The sequence below is a fragment of the Esox lucius genome, chromosome 24 (genome assembly GCF_011004845.1).
Source record: "Esox lucius isolate fEsoLuc1 chromosome 24, fEsoLuc1.pri, whole genome shotgun sequence".
NCBI lineage: Eukaryota > Metazoa > Chordata > Actinopteri > Esociformes > Esocidae > Esox > Esox lucius.
In genome coordinates, this window is record NC_047592.1 from 26,294,609 (window position 1) to 26,309,888 (window position 15,280).

A 15,280-nucleotide genomic window follows, 5' to 3' on the forward strand; every position below is an offset into this window, starting at 1 on the left:
TATAATGTAATTTAACACAATAGTAAGGTGGTCAATAATTGGTGACGGGGCCGATAATAGCTGGAGCATATTCTTTACCTACATCACTAACCAATTACCTGAAAATATTACTATTTCCCCTGATATTTAAACAAGAAAAGGAAGCAGGTATGCCTAGTTCGTCTGGCCTGCGATTGAGGGGATTGTTGTGTTGCAATACATGTTGCCTGACAATACAGTGACATAGAGGTTTTTGGGGTTTGTGGAAGTCAAAGATAAAACTGGACTCGGCCTCTCTAATAGCATCAAGGGTATGCTGGAATCACTGAAGCTGGAAGAAAAGCTTATCGCTCTGATTTATCGCTCAGGACATACACACACAACCAGGATGGGATGAGGCCACCATAAGTGAGGCATACGCCCTGTCAAAAAAACTTGGGGACCGAGACTTTCTGCAGCTATTGGAACCCTTTTTCTTCCTTATGCCAGAAGTTTATGTTTTATACAACACTCTGCAAAAATGGAGCATTGATGCATCTGGGATTAGAAGTGCGCTCACCCATTTCAAGGAGAATGTACAGAATTTGCAGAAGCAAACTGATGAATGGGCTGCCACTCTTCACGATGGAACAGACGAGCCAGGCCCCATGAGTAACCAACACAGCGCCGGTGATGAAGGAAGCATGCGACACAGGCATCTCCCTGGTAGAGCAGAGGTATTCACAAAATGACCCACAATTTGTCCTGTCATTCCCTACATCTGAGCTTGACTGTGCCTCTAGGAAACGAGGAAAAATTTAAGTCTGAGCTGACCACTTTGTACTGCCACACTGAACTTCACACTGGTAAGACGGTCCTGTCTCTGTTAAGATCCATCCATGAGAACATCCTAGAGGAGGCTTTTGCTGAGACCGTCACTCACTGAAAATTATCATAACAACACCTATGACGACATCTGAGTCAGAGGGGAACTTTTCCACCTTGAAGAGGGTAAAAACCTTCACTCGCAATACCAGGGACAGCCGCGACTCAACGCATTTGCCATGTTGTCCATCCAAAGCCAGCTGATTCAGCAGCTACATGACTTCATTCCCAAAGTCATCGAAAAGTTTGCCAAGAGGAAGAACCGCCGTTCTCTTCAAGTTGGTGAGTGAAAGCACATTTTATCATCCTGCCTTTGTGGTGCTTGTCCGTGCATTGGTCATATTTTTGTGCTGGATCGATTGATATAGATGGTGACGAGTGTCAGTGTGTCATTGTTTTTCTATTAATGCTGTTGTCATAGAATGGATCTGTATCCCTAAAAAGTTGTCTTTCCGCTTCGTTGTGGCCTACAGTGGTGTTGAGCTCATTGCTGTTTGCGTATGGCCCTGTAGGCACATTGCTTCTTAGCTTGGTTGCATTCCTAATTTAGGTTTGTAAATGTGACAGTGGTAATTTTATGTGTGTGAGAGAGAAGGAGAGCAATTACACAAGAAGGTCTCTCTCTCTCTCTCCAGTATGTGTACTACAACACCTGGTAAAAGCAAGCCACTCTGTCGTTAAAAGTGTTTTGTGGAGCCACGGTGTTTGTTGATGTGTTAAATAAACACATCAGTAGCAAGAGGAAGTTTTGTAGCTTTACTGGTATGTATCCTATATTTTGAAATGGTTTGTGTACCGACAGACCCGAAGGGCTGCGACCTCTGCTGTGAAAGAGGCAAAACAGCGGGTGTGGGAGGAGTTTGGGGAAGCCATGGGAAGGACATTCGGTCGGCACCAAGGTGTTTCTGGAAAACCGTCCGCCAGAGATCCGTCAAGAAATGTTGAAAGCTTTGGGTGTAGAGGGGATGTCTTGGATGACACGCCTCTTCCACATTGTGTGGGAGTCGGGGAAAGTGCCTAAGGAGTGGCGGACCGGGGTGGTGGTTCCCCTGTTCAAAAAGGGGGACCAGAGGGTGTGTGCCAATTACAGGGGTATTACACTTCTCAGCCTCCCTGGGAAAGTCTACTCAAAGGTACTGGAAAGGAGGGTTCAGCAGATAGTCAAACCTCAGATTGAAGAGGAACAATGCGGATTCAGTCCTGGTCACGGAACAACCAACCAGCTCTTTACTCTTGCAAGGATCCTGGAGGGGGCCTGAGAATATGCCCATCCAGTCTACATGTGTTTTGTGGATCTGGAGAAGGCGTATGAACGGGTCCCCCGGGAGATACTGTGGGAGGTGCTGCGGGAGTATGGGGTGAGGAGGTCCCTTCTGAGGGTTATACAATCCCTGTACTTTCAAAGTGAGAGCTGTGTTCGGGTTCTCGGTAGTAAGTCGGACTTGTTCCAGGAGGGGGTTGGCCTCCACCAGGGCTGCACTTTGTCACCAATCCTGTTTGTAACTTTTATGGACAGGATATCGAGGCACAGTCGGGGTGGGGAGGGGTTGTAGTTCGGTGGGCTGGGGATCTCATCGCTGCTTTTTGCGGGTGATGTGGTCCTGATGGCATCATCGGTCTGTGACCTTCAGCACTCACTGGACCGGTTCGCAGCCTAGTGCGAAGCAGTTGGGATGAGGATTAGCACATCTAAATCTGAGGCCATGATTCTCAGCAGGAAACCAATGGAGTGCCTCTTCCGGGTAGGGAATGAGACGTTGCCCCAAGTAAAGGAGTTCAAGTATCTCTGGGTCTTGTTCACGAGTGAGGGGACAATGGAGCCGGAGATTGGCCGGAGAATCAGAGCAGCGGAGGCGGTATTGCATTCGCTTTACCGCACCATTGTGACGAAAAGAGAGCTGAGCCGGAAGGCAAAGCTCTTGATATACCGGTCAATTTTCGTTCCTACCCTCACCTATGGTCATGAAGGCTGGGTCATGACCAAAAGAACAAGATCGCGAGTACAAGCGGCTGAAATGGGTTTTCTCAGAAGGGTGGCTGGCTTCTCCTTTAGGGATAGGGTGAGAAGCTCAGCCATCCGTGAGGAACTCGGAGTAGAGCCGCTGCTCCTTTGCATCGAATGGAGCCAGTTGAGGTGGTTCGGGCATCTGGTAAGGATGCCCCCAGGACGTCTCCCTAGGGAGGTGTTCCAGTTACGTCCAGCTGGGAGGAGACCTCAGGGTAGGCCCAGGACTAGGCGGAGAGATTATATTTCGACACTGGCCTGGGAACGCCTCGGGATCCTCCAGTCAGAGCTGGAAAATGTGGCTCGGGAAAGGGAAGTTTGGGGTCCCCTGCTGGAGCTGCTGCCCCCGCGACCCGATACCGGATAAGCGGATGAACATGAGATGATGAGATGTTTGTGCCAATTTTTTACATATAAAAACGTCACATGATATCAAGTAATACCAAGGCTAGTATACCAATACCAATAATTGTAAAAGTCTTGTGTATGTATTTGCCGGTTGTAATGAAAGGAAAGGACAGTCAAATATTCCCAAATTTCTGTTTTGAGGACAACACTGTCTGCACGTTGTAAAGTTGCCCTTACTATGTCTTGACAGTCTTTATACAGGTCTGCAATTGTACCCTCCAACAAGCGTTTTGCGGCTTGGGATTTTATAATACCAATCAAGGGACTTTACAAATACCTTAAAACAGGGCTGCCAAACCCTGTTCCTGGAGATCTACTGTCTTGTAGGGGTTTCTCCAACTAATTTAGCACACCTGAATCTAATAATTAACTGGTTGAAAAACTTAACCGGGTTAGTCACAAAATGGGTTTCAAGAGAAAACCTCCAGGAACATGGTTGGGCCGCCCTGCCTTAAAATCTGTCTTTAACAATTGCGATTGGATGGATGTCCTTCACATTCATCTCACCCTGTTAGGCTCTGGTTTGTGACTCAGATGCTGAGACAGGCACACAGACTCGGGGAGGCAGTTGAAGTGTTTATTCACACAACCGGAATTAAACAAAGGGGAATCGTTCAGGGTGGAGTGGTTCCAGGAGGCGAGGTGGGCAGGCAACAGGTGAGCAGGCAGCAGGTGAACAGGCAGCAATGTCGGAGCATAATCTGGATAGAGGAGATGCAAGTTAGCAAAGGCACACAGGAATAAAGCAGGTTAGAGCGCATAGGGACTAGGCGCGGGATGACTGAGGGTTGCAGAGCCAAGTTACCAAGGGTAATGTTGTAACAAACTGGTGCTGAAGAGGTGAACAGCCCGGGTTGATTTCTGCTGGTTGATTAATGGAAATGTGCTGCAGCTGGCTGGAAACAGAGCAGGAGAGAGTGGCCACGCCCCTTGGCCAGGATCCTCTGTGAGCGCGACACTTGCACAGCAGGTGGAGACAAACACAGACAACACACACAAGGAAAAGGGGAAGAGGAAAACAGGCTGGGACAGGGAAAACAGAGCCTACCCATAACACTCCCAGGTTTCTTGTAATCTCTGCTGTTCTTTGGGAGTCATCTATTGGAAGAAAATACTACAAGCTAAATGTTATGTTTTTAAGTCTATCTGGACCATATAACTCACATACAACCTAAAATGGTTAGAGGTAGCTACATGCAATTATTAAAGAATTTAAGAGATCCAAAATGCATTAAACAATTTGATAAGTGATATAATTATGGCGGGCGTAAGAGCTTTATTCCCTATAGATCATTGAGATCTTTACTTTGAGAAAATTTTATGAGATCTTTTCTGTGCTTTAGTAATTCTGAGCAATACATATTTGTTTTTCCTCAAAATGGATATAATGAATTCAGATGTTGTTTGAAAATATGACCAACTTTTACATAGTTTGGACTGTTAACCTTATTCAGTGTATCAGGGTATTAGTTTACATGTAAATGCACCCACTGGAATATTCTGCATAGAACTAGTTCCTATAAACAACTTATTTTCAGCATCGAAAACACAATCGTTTCTCAAAAAGAAGATCAAAAGTATCAATACTTTTGTATCGATCCGCACATCCCTAGTGTCTTTAACCACTATGCCACAAAGCTATACTTACACCACGTGTCGGTATAGCATTTCGACATTAGATCATTTTGTCAAGCATTAACATCACGCTAAGTTTGAATATTTTGCTAGACACCATTAAGCATTGTGTTGAGCTTAGGTTTACTTTCACCACAAATGGCATTTATGAACTTCATGGCTTTTGCCACTGGCCGTTTTAACAATTTCAACATTGGGGGGGACCAAATCTGCCCCGGGGTCTAGGGTCCCCACCCAGAATGTTTTAGTTTTTTTTACATATTTTAAAATGGAATTAACTTTTTATGCTTTATTTTTGCTGAGTGACTGACTGACTGACTAAGTACCCCTTGTTAAATCGCGTAGTGGTTTGAGAAGCAGACTGGTGAACTATAGATCCCAAGTTCATATCTCCTCGAAGGCGAAGTACGCGTTATGAATTATTCCTTATAGATGAAAACTTTGCAGGTTAAAACTGTCAGTATCTGCATTATAGTAAGCCTGAAATAAAACAGTTCACGGTTATGTTGCAACTGTTTCTGGTGGATTTTCGAAGTACGCATCCTTGCATGCGTTTTGGGTCAGGATAGACAAACACATTTACTGGCTACAACATACAGAAGTTACGTTAGTCTTAACTGAAACTGTATACGGTTATATTGCGACTGTTTCTGGCATGGAAAAGTTCACGAGTCTCGCTAGCAATTGATCAATTCTTATGCTTATTCCTAGGAAGTTAGTAGATATTAGTAAGCCTATTACTGGCTAATAAGCTGTTAAAACGGCCAGTGGCAAAAGCAATATAGTTCATAGACGCTATGGTGGAAGAAAACTTGATAAGAAACGTTAGTCAGTTTAACACAAAACCTCAATGGAGTCTAGCGACTGCTGAACCGTGTAATGCCGTGGCGTAGTGGTTAAAGACAGTGCCTCTCATGTGGAAGACCGAAGTTCTAATCTATTGAGAGCCACAACATTTATTAATTATTTCTGCTAAATTCCACGATTCTTGCATCTTTTCACTTGATGAAAAAGTTAGTTATCGTTGCCTTTATTAATAGTTATTATTGCCTGGTTTCTTGTTTACAATAATGTCTAATAGTGTATTGTATTACATACTGCTCTTTTTAATTGTTTACCTTTTCTTCTTTCATTATATGTAAAGACAAATATGTAAAGACATCAATAGTCTGATATCGCAGTGTTGGTGTTGTTCCTACAACATCATTAATGTTGCTCCAGGACCATCATTGCAACGTACCCGTAGTTAGTTACCCCAGACCAAAGATAGAATATTCCCCTGCCCCCCAACCTTTAATCTAGCCCTAACCTCAGAGACACCTGTGCCTAAACCTAACCTCAGTGGCACCTGTGCCTGATCCTAACCTCAGCTGTGCCAACATGAATTATGATGTTGTAGGAAAAACACCAACACAGCAATATCAGATCAGCCATCAATACTTGGTCCTTTTCTCACTCACCTCCATGTTACCTGCTCTCCCTGCCCTGTCAGCATCCGCATGCCCTCTCTCTCCCTCTCTCGTTACTCTGAACGCACCAGAGTGAACATGAAATAAATATTATCATTAAACAAGTGGTGTTCCTTGCCATGATGTTCAGGAATGCATTACTATCCATTTCAAATCTGAATGGCAATGATTATTACACAGTTAGGTCCGGAAATTATTGGACTCTGACACAAATTTTGTTATTTTGGCTGTTTACCAAAATATATTAAAATTACAGTTAAATAATGAATATGGGCTTAAAGTGCAGTCTCTCAGCTTTAATTTGAGGGTATTCACATCCAAATTGAATCCCTTTTTCAAGGGACCAAAAGTAATTGGACAATTGACTCAGCAGCTTTTTCATGGACAGGTGTGGGCTATTTCTTCGTTATTTCTTCATCAATGAAGTAGGTAAAAGGTCTGGAGTTGATGCCAGGTGTGCCATTTGCATTTGGGAGCTGTTGCTGTGAACAAACAACATGCGGTTAAAGGAGCTCTCAATGCAAGTGAAACAGGCCATCCTTAGGCTGCAAAAACAAGTAAATCGATCAGACAGATAGCAGGAACATTAAGAGTGGCCAAATCAACAGTTTGGTACATTCTGATTAAAAAAGAACGCACTGGTGAGCTCTGCAACACAAAAAAGCCTGGATGTCCATGGAAGACAACAGTGGTGAATAATTGTAGGGTCCTTTCCATGGTAAAGAAAAACCCCTTCACAACATCCAGCCAAGTGAAGAACACTCTCCAGTAGGTAGACTTCACAAGGGCAAATACAGAGGGTTCCCCACAAGATGCAAACCATTCATAAGCCTCAAGAATAGAAAGGCTTTTTTTTTGCCAAAAGCCAGCCCAGTTCTGGAACAGTAGTCATTGGACAGATTAAACTAAGATCAACCTGTACCAGAATGATGGGAAGAAAAAAGTATGGAGAAGGCTTGGAACGGCTCGTGATCTAAAGCAGCCGGATTAATTCTGAAGTGTATGGGGATATATAGATTCAGCGAAGTTGATTGGACGGCGCTTCACTAAACAGATGGACAATGACCCAAATCATACCCAGGAGTTTTTTTTATCCAAAGAAGTGGAATATTCTGCAATGGCAGAGTCAATCACCTGATCTCAACCCAATCGAGCATGCATTTCACTTGCTGAAGACAAAACTTAAGGCACAAACAAACAACAACTGAAGACAGCTGCACTAAAGGCCTGACAAAGTATCACAAAGGAAGAAATCCAGCATTTGATGATGTCCATGCGTTCCAGACTTCAAGCAATCATTACCAGCAAAGGATTCACGACAAAGTATTAAAAATTAACATTTTAATTATGATTGTGTTAATTTGTCCAATTACATTTTAGCACCTGAAATAAGGAAACTGTGTATGAAAATGTCTCTAGCGAGACTGAAGATTAACTTTACACTGCCAAAGCTATTTCATTTCATGGCACAACACACATTTTTCTTTCATTTGTGAATGACATTGATACAATAACTATTGTTCAATTTCTCATTAATTCAATTATCTAATCAACCAATCACATGGCAGTTGCTTCAATGCATTTAGGGGTGTGGTCCTGGTCAAGACAATATCCTGAACTCCAAACTGAATGTCAGAATGGGAAAGAAAGGTGATTTAAGCAATTTTGAGCTTGGTTGTTGGTGCCAGATGGGCCGGTCTGAGTATTTCACAATCTGCTCAGTTACTGGGATTTTCACGCACAACCATTTCTAGGGTTTACAAAGAATGGTGTGAAAAGGGAAAAACATCCAGTATGTGGCAGTCCTGTGGGCGAAAATGCCTTGTTGATGCTAGAGGTCAGAGGAGAATGGCCCGACTGATTCAAGCTGATAGAAGAGCAACTTTGACTGAAATAACCACTCATTACAACCGAGGTATGCAGCAAAGCATTTGTGAAGCCACAACACGCGGATGGCCTACAACAGCAGAAGACCCCACCGGGGACCACTCATCTCCACTACAAATAAGAAAAAGAGGCTACAATTTGCACGAGCTCACCAAAATTGGACAGTTGAAGACTGGAAGAATGTTGCCTGGTCTGATGAGTCTCGATTTCTGTTGAGACATTCAGATAGAGTAGAGTCAGAATTTGGCGTAAACAGAATGAGAACATGGATCCATCATGCCTTGTTACTACTGTGCAGGCTGGTGGTGGTGGTGTAATGGTGTGGGGGATGTTTTCTTGGCACACTTTAGGCCCCTTAGTGCCAATTGGGCATTGTTTAAATGCCACGGCCTACCTGAGCATTGTTTCTGACCATGTCCATCCCTTTATGACCACCATGTACCCATCCTCTGATGGCTACTTCCAGCAGGATAATGCACCATGTCACAAAGCTCGAATCATTTCAAATTGGTTTCTTGAACATGACAATGAGTTCACTGTACTGAAATCGCCTCCACAGTCACCAGATCTCAACCCAATAGAGCATCTTTGGGATGTGGTGGAACGGGAGCTTCGTGCCCTGGATGTGCATCCCACAAATCTCCATCAACTTCAAGATGCTATCCTATCAATATGGGCCAACATTTCTAAAGAATGCTTTCAGCACCTTGTTGAATCAATGCCACGTAGAATTAAGGCAGTTCTGAAGGCGAAAGGGGGTCAAACACAGTATTAGTATGGTGTTCCTAATAATCCTTTAGGTGAGTGTATGTGACAATAACTGACTTTTTCGTCAAGTGAAAAGATGAGAGAATTGTGGAAACCCCTCCTCTTTTACTGCGCAAGGAGTTGTGATCTAGCCTATATTACCCCAAAAAGCATGCAAGGAAGCATACTTCAAAAATACAGAAATAGTTGCAATATAACTGTAAACAGTTTTACTTTAGGCTTACTATAACATAGCTACTGAAGGTTGTGTCTATAGTTTTTGTCTACCTTGAACAAATCCTAAGGCATAATATTTGTGCTATTTTATTTCATGGCTCCACAACATTATTTTTTCTTTTATTTGTGAATGACATTGGTGCAATAACTATAATATAAGTGACGACAACTAACTTTTTCATCAAGTGAAAAGTTGAGAGAATCGTGGAAACCCCTCCTCTTTTACTGCCCAAGGGGTTGTGATCTAATGTATATTACCCCAAAAAGCATGCAATGATGCGTACTTCGAAAATCCACCAGAAATAGTCGGGTAAACATATTTATTTTAGGCTTACAATACTGTGACTTCTGATGGTTGTGGCCAGCAAAGATTTTGTCTATCCTGAACAAATCCTAATCTGCTTTCACTGCAGCGAGGCTCAAACACTGGTTCCTTGCGTGGGAGTCCCCGTCTCTAACCACTACACTATATAAAAAGAGTCAGTCAGTCAGTGACAATCTCTCTTCTTGGCCAGCTACGCTTACGTGGTCCGGTAAAAATTATCATTAATGACATGCTATCATAAACATTGATGACTTGATGAAATTATTACTTGGTAGAAGAAATGTTTTTCAAAATTGCTGTTGTATATGCCAATAATAGGGGGCTCTTCTATGAGATTAGTTAGCCTATGCTCAATTCTTGGGTTTAAACGTAACACAGTTGCAAAAGTTGTATTTTATTTTATTTATTTTTAGTGTGCCTTGAACTAGGCTCCTGGAAATTCTAGTAACATCCCTATTTCTTAGCATCGTTCTGAAGATATCAGGGCATATGAAAACCACAAACAAAGGCTCCAAAAACATCCTTGAACAAGCTTGGTATCATAATGCAGGTGTGTAGAAACAACACTGTGTCATTCAAAACTTGGTCACGCTAAACCTATTTTTTTTTAAATTGTCAGAGTTTTTTCTATGCATACAAGAGAATAATATTTTCTCAGTGCTGCATGTGTTTCTACTTTAGGGAGCGCATATCACTGTAAACAAGCAAAGTTACGCTAGCTTAGTTTTTTTTCCAAGTACAATATATTACCCTAACATTATTAACATATTTCTCTAATTAGAGGAGGGAATTTTAGAATATGAGACAACCTACTGATTTAGGAAGACTGAGGAAAGAGAAAGACTAGCAGGATCATGCTATGCACAAAGCATAATTTTCTATATTTTGGTTAAAAAGAGAAAACATTTCTGTGAAGAAAGTGGAAAATGTGAAATCAGATCCGCAGAAATGTGAAATCGGGTTGTGTGACAGTATGGGATGAAGTTAACAAATTAGCCTTTGTCTTCTTTCGGTTGTATAGTTGAAAAGATTGGATTTCATACTGGTCTCCCATACGCCAGGTCCCCTCCCTCAAGTTTCGTTTTAAAAGTATTCCGTTGATGTGGGATCGAAGTGACCATCTTCCCATTCAACAAAATCAAAGGGAAGGGTCGGTGAGACCCATGGCACTCGAGCTACAATTCTTTGAAAAAAAGTATGAAAAAAATCTATTTTGGAAAATTCCACCAGGTGGCGAGCAACCATACCAGCCTAATGGGGGAATACTGGGCAAATGTATACTGAGTTTTACCTTTGTTTTAAACCAAACCGAAGGTCCCAAAATCGAAGAGCTCGGGGGCAACTGTAATGTATTCTATATTCTATATATGTAATACGTGATGATGTAAGCTGTACGTTATGATGTAAGCCGTCACGAGGTGAACACACGATAGTGAATAAAGACATCAGTTCAGTTGTCATCTGTTGCAGTCTGAAATTATTACAAGACAAACAATAATACATGGTGTCAGAAGTTGTCAATGCAAAGAAAGAAGAATGACACAGTTACAGCCAGCATCGAACCTATGTCTACAAGGAAACCTATCCGAAAACTGGAAGATTTGGATTAAAAAATTCGACCTGTTCATAACGGCTAGCGGAATCGCGGAAAAATCTCAAATTCTCACATTTCTACATGTCGCGGGTGAGGAGGCAATTCAAGTTTTCAATACTTTTGAATTTGGTGATGATGAGAGAGACAAAATCAATGTTCTCAAACAAAAGTTCAAAGACTATTGTGAACCAAGAAAAAACCTACCTTACATCCGTCACGTTTTCTTCACAAGGGCTCAAGGACCGTCGGAGAATATTGAATCCTACATCACGGACCTACAGAACAAAGCCAAAGATTGTGAGTTTGGAGAATTGCATGATTCATTAATCAGAGACAGAATTGTTTGTGGCATTAAAGATGACACAGTAAGAGCAAGATTGCAAAGAGAAGCAGATCACACATTAGCAAAAGCTGTGGACATCTGTCGAGCTAACGAAATCACATCTAGTCAAGTGAAAGCACTAAATGAAGAAGTAGACATGCACAAAATTAAAGCAGTAAAATTTAAACAGAAAATAAAGAGTATGCCAAGAGAAATGCAACATGACTCGAGTGACAACACAAAATGCAGCAGATGTGGGTACAAACATGAACCGAGAAAGTGTCCTGCCTATGGACAAACATGCAAACTGTGCAACAAAAAGAACCATTTTGCAAAAATGTGTCAAATTGAGCATAAACAGCCAAGAAAAATGCACACGCTTGAACAGACAGAGGAAAATGACAAAAATATGTTCCTTGGCACGGTTGAAGTTCAGAAAAACAAATTGAAAAGCATTCAAGCTCTCACCACGGAAACGCAAGAAGAAAAAAAAAAGTGGTCTGAAGTGCTCAAGATAAGTGACATGCAAGTGAAATTCAAGTTGGACACTGGTGCAGAATGTAATGTGCTCTCGTTAAAAATCTACAATATGCTGGGCATAACTGAGAAGCTGAGTAAATCTACCTGCAAGTTACTTACCTACTCTGGACACCAGATGTCGCCATTGGGACAGGCACAGCTAACATGTGAGTACAAAGGTGAAAAACACAAGATTCAGTTCCAGATTGTTGAAAGAGATGCACCTGCAATCCTAGGAAGGTCCACATGTCAAGCACTAGGGATGATAAAAAGGATACATGACGTTTCTGTTGATGACATTCTGAAACAGTATGAAGATCTGTTCAATGGTTTAGGATGCATGCCAGGATATCACCCCATTCAAGTTGATCCGACGGTAAAGCATGTTGTACATGCTCCACGAAAAGTTCCTGTTGCACTGAAAGAAAAAATAATTGAAGAATTGCACAGGATGGAACAGATGAATGTAATTGCAAGACAGACAGATCCAACTGATTGGTTGAGTAGCATGGTTACAATTGTCAAGCCAGACAAAATTCTAATATGTCTCGACCCACAAGATTTGAACAAGGCAATCAAACGTGAACACTACCCACTACTCACAGTAGAAGAAGTCGTATCTAACATGCCAAATGCTAAAGTGTTCTCTGTGCTTGATGCCAACCAAGGATTCTGGCAAATTAAATTGGATGATGACAGTTCCAAATTGTGCACATTCAACACTCCTATAGGAAGATATAGATTCCTGCGTTTGCCATTTGGAATATCGTCAGCATCTGAAGTTTTCCAGAGAGCTGTAGTACAGATGATTGAAGATCTGGATGGTGTGATAAACATTGTGGATGATTTGCTGGTTTGGGGTGAAACAGTACAAGAGCATGATGCCAGACTGAGAAAACTGCTCCAGAGGGCAAGAGAGTACAACCTCAAACTAAACAAAAAGAAATGTCAAATCCGAACATCACAAATCAAGTATATTGGTCATGTGCTGACAGCAGAAGGACTGAAACCAGACGAAGAGAAGGTGAGAGCTGTAGTTCAGTTACCTCCACCAAAAGATAAGCAAGCTCTTCAAAGATTTCTGGGTATGCTGCAGTATCTTGTCAAGTTTATTCCTAACTTGTCTGAAGTAAGTGCTCCAGTCAGACAACTGCTGGAGAATTATGCTGAGTGGTTCTGGGGAAGTGAACAAGAGAAAAGTTTTCAGAAACTTAAAGCTCTAGCAACCAACGCACCAACATTGAAATATTACAATGTCAACAAACCGTTAACATTGTCAGTAGATGCCAGCTCTGAAGGCATGGGTGCAGTTCTGCTTCAAGACCAGAGACCTGTAGCATATGGATCAAGAGCGCTCACGGATTGCCAACGCCGATATGCACAAATAGAAAAGGAACTCCTTGCCATTGTATATGGATGTGAAAAGTTCCACCAATATGTATATGGCAGAGAAGTTCAAGTAGAAAGTGACCACAAGCCGCTTGAGAGCATCTTCAAAAAACCACTGCATCAAACGCCATTAAGACTGCAAAGGATGTTGCTAAGACTTCAAAGGTACAATCTGAAAGTCATGTACAAGCCAGGCAAAGAAATGCACATAGCAGACGCATTGAGTCGCGCTTACCTTGATGAACACAACGAAGACTTGCTTGAAGAGGAGCTAGAGGTAAACTATGTCACACCTCAACTACATGTGTCTGAAAAGAAACTGGAAGAGTTCAGGAAAACAACAGCTGAAGTTCTTGAAATGCAGAAACTGAAAGACTACATATTGAACAGATGGCCTACAGAGAAAGGTTTAGTGCACAAAGACATTCAGAAGTATTGGACTTTTAAAGAGGAAATCAGTTATGCATCAGGTCTCGTGTTCAAAGCATCGAAACTCATCATTCCAAGTAGAATGAGAAAAGAAATGGACAAAATTCATGAGTCGCATCTGGGCATGGTAAAATCCAAGGAAAGAGCGAAAGACATCATTTATTGGCCTGGAATGTCAGCTGAAATTGAAAAAAATGATATCTCAATGTGCCACATGCAACACGCATCGAAACAGTAACGCAAAAGAACCACTAATACCTCATCCCCTGCCAGAAAGACCATGGGAAAAAGTTGGCACTGACTTGTTTCAGCACAATGGTTCTGATTATTTGATGTGTGTGGACTACTACTCCAAATTTCCAGAGATCGCAAAGCTGAATGACACTACCAGCAAAAGTGTAATCCTAGCAATGAAATCACTGTTTTCAAGACATGGTATACCTGATGTGGTAATGTCAGATAATGGTCCACAATATGCCAGTCAAGAATTCAAGCGTTTTGCTGAAAAATGGGAGTTCGAGCACAAGACGTCTAGTCCGAGATATGCTCAATCTAATGGACAAGCAGAAAGAATGATCCAAACCATCAAGAGAATGCTCACAAAGTCACAAAGTGAGAATGGAGATCCATGTATTGCATTGCTGGAATACCGCAATACTCCACTAGATGGCATTGGCCTGTCACCGGCACAACTTCTAATGGGAAGAAGATTGAAAACCAAACTGCCAACTTCAAGCAAATTGTTGACTGCAAAAGGAAGTAAGAAAGTTCAAGAACAACTTAAACAGAGGCAGTTAAAGCAAAAATTGTACTATGACAAAAACACCAAACAGTTGCCTGAGATATCACCAGGAGACAAAGTGAGAGTTCAGCAAGGACAAATCTAGAATCCTGCAACCGTTTTGAGGAAACATGACTTGCCAAGATCTTATGTTCTTCGCACATCAGATGGAAAGATCTACAGAAGAAACAGAAAGCATCTGTTAAAGACAAAAGAACAAGAATTTCCATCAACAAATGATCAAGATGACTTTGACACCGAGTCAAACGCAAGTGCAACACTGGAGAGAGAAATAAATCCAGACACACATCAAGATTGTTCCACTGAAGGATAAATCAAACCAAACATCATCACAAGATCAGGAAGGGAGGTTAAAATTCCTTCAAGATTTAGAGACTATAAAATGCACTAACTTGACTAAGGCAGCTGAGTAAATGTTTAATTACACATTGGAGTAATAATACTTGTTGGTGAATTCCTTAGTGAGTGTTGAGATAATTGTTAAAGTTGTACGAAAAAAAAGAAGGGGGATGTAATGTATTCTATATTCTATATATGTAATACGTGATGACGTAAGCTGTACGTTATGATGTAAGCCGTCACGAGGTGAACACACATGATAGTGAATAAAGACATCAGTTCAGTTGTCATCTGTTGCAGTCTGAAATTATTACAAGACAAACAATAATA

At 41.7% G+C, this 15,280-nt stretch overlaps 1 long non-coding RNA gene across 1 annotated transcript; it reads right to left on the reverse strand.

Annotated features, from left to right (window-relative positions):
* Positions 1–3,825: 3,825 nt before the first annotated feature.
* On the reverse strand, positions 3,826–11,437 carry LOC105029410. The gene is made up of 3 exons (XR_004575343.1): positions 11,355–11,437; positions 4,062–4,354; positions 3,826–3,957 (listed from the first exon to the last, which is right to left on the reverse strand). It is a non-coding gene; the product is annotated as an uncharacterized LOC105029410 (long non-coding RNA).
* Positions 11,438–15,280: the final 3,843 nt, after the last annotated feature.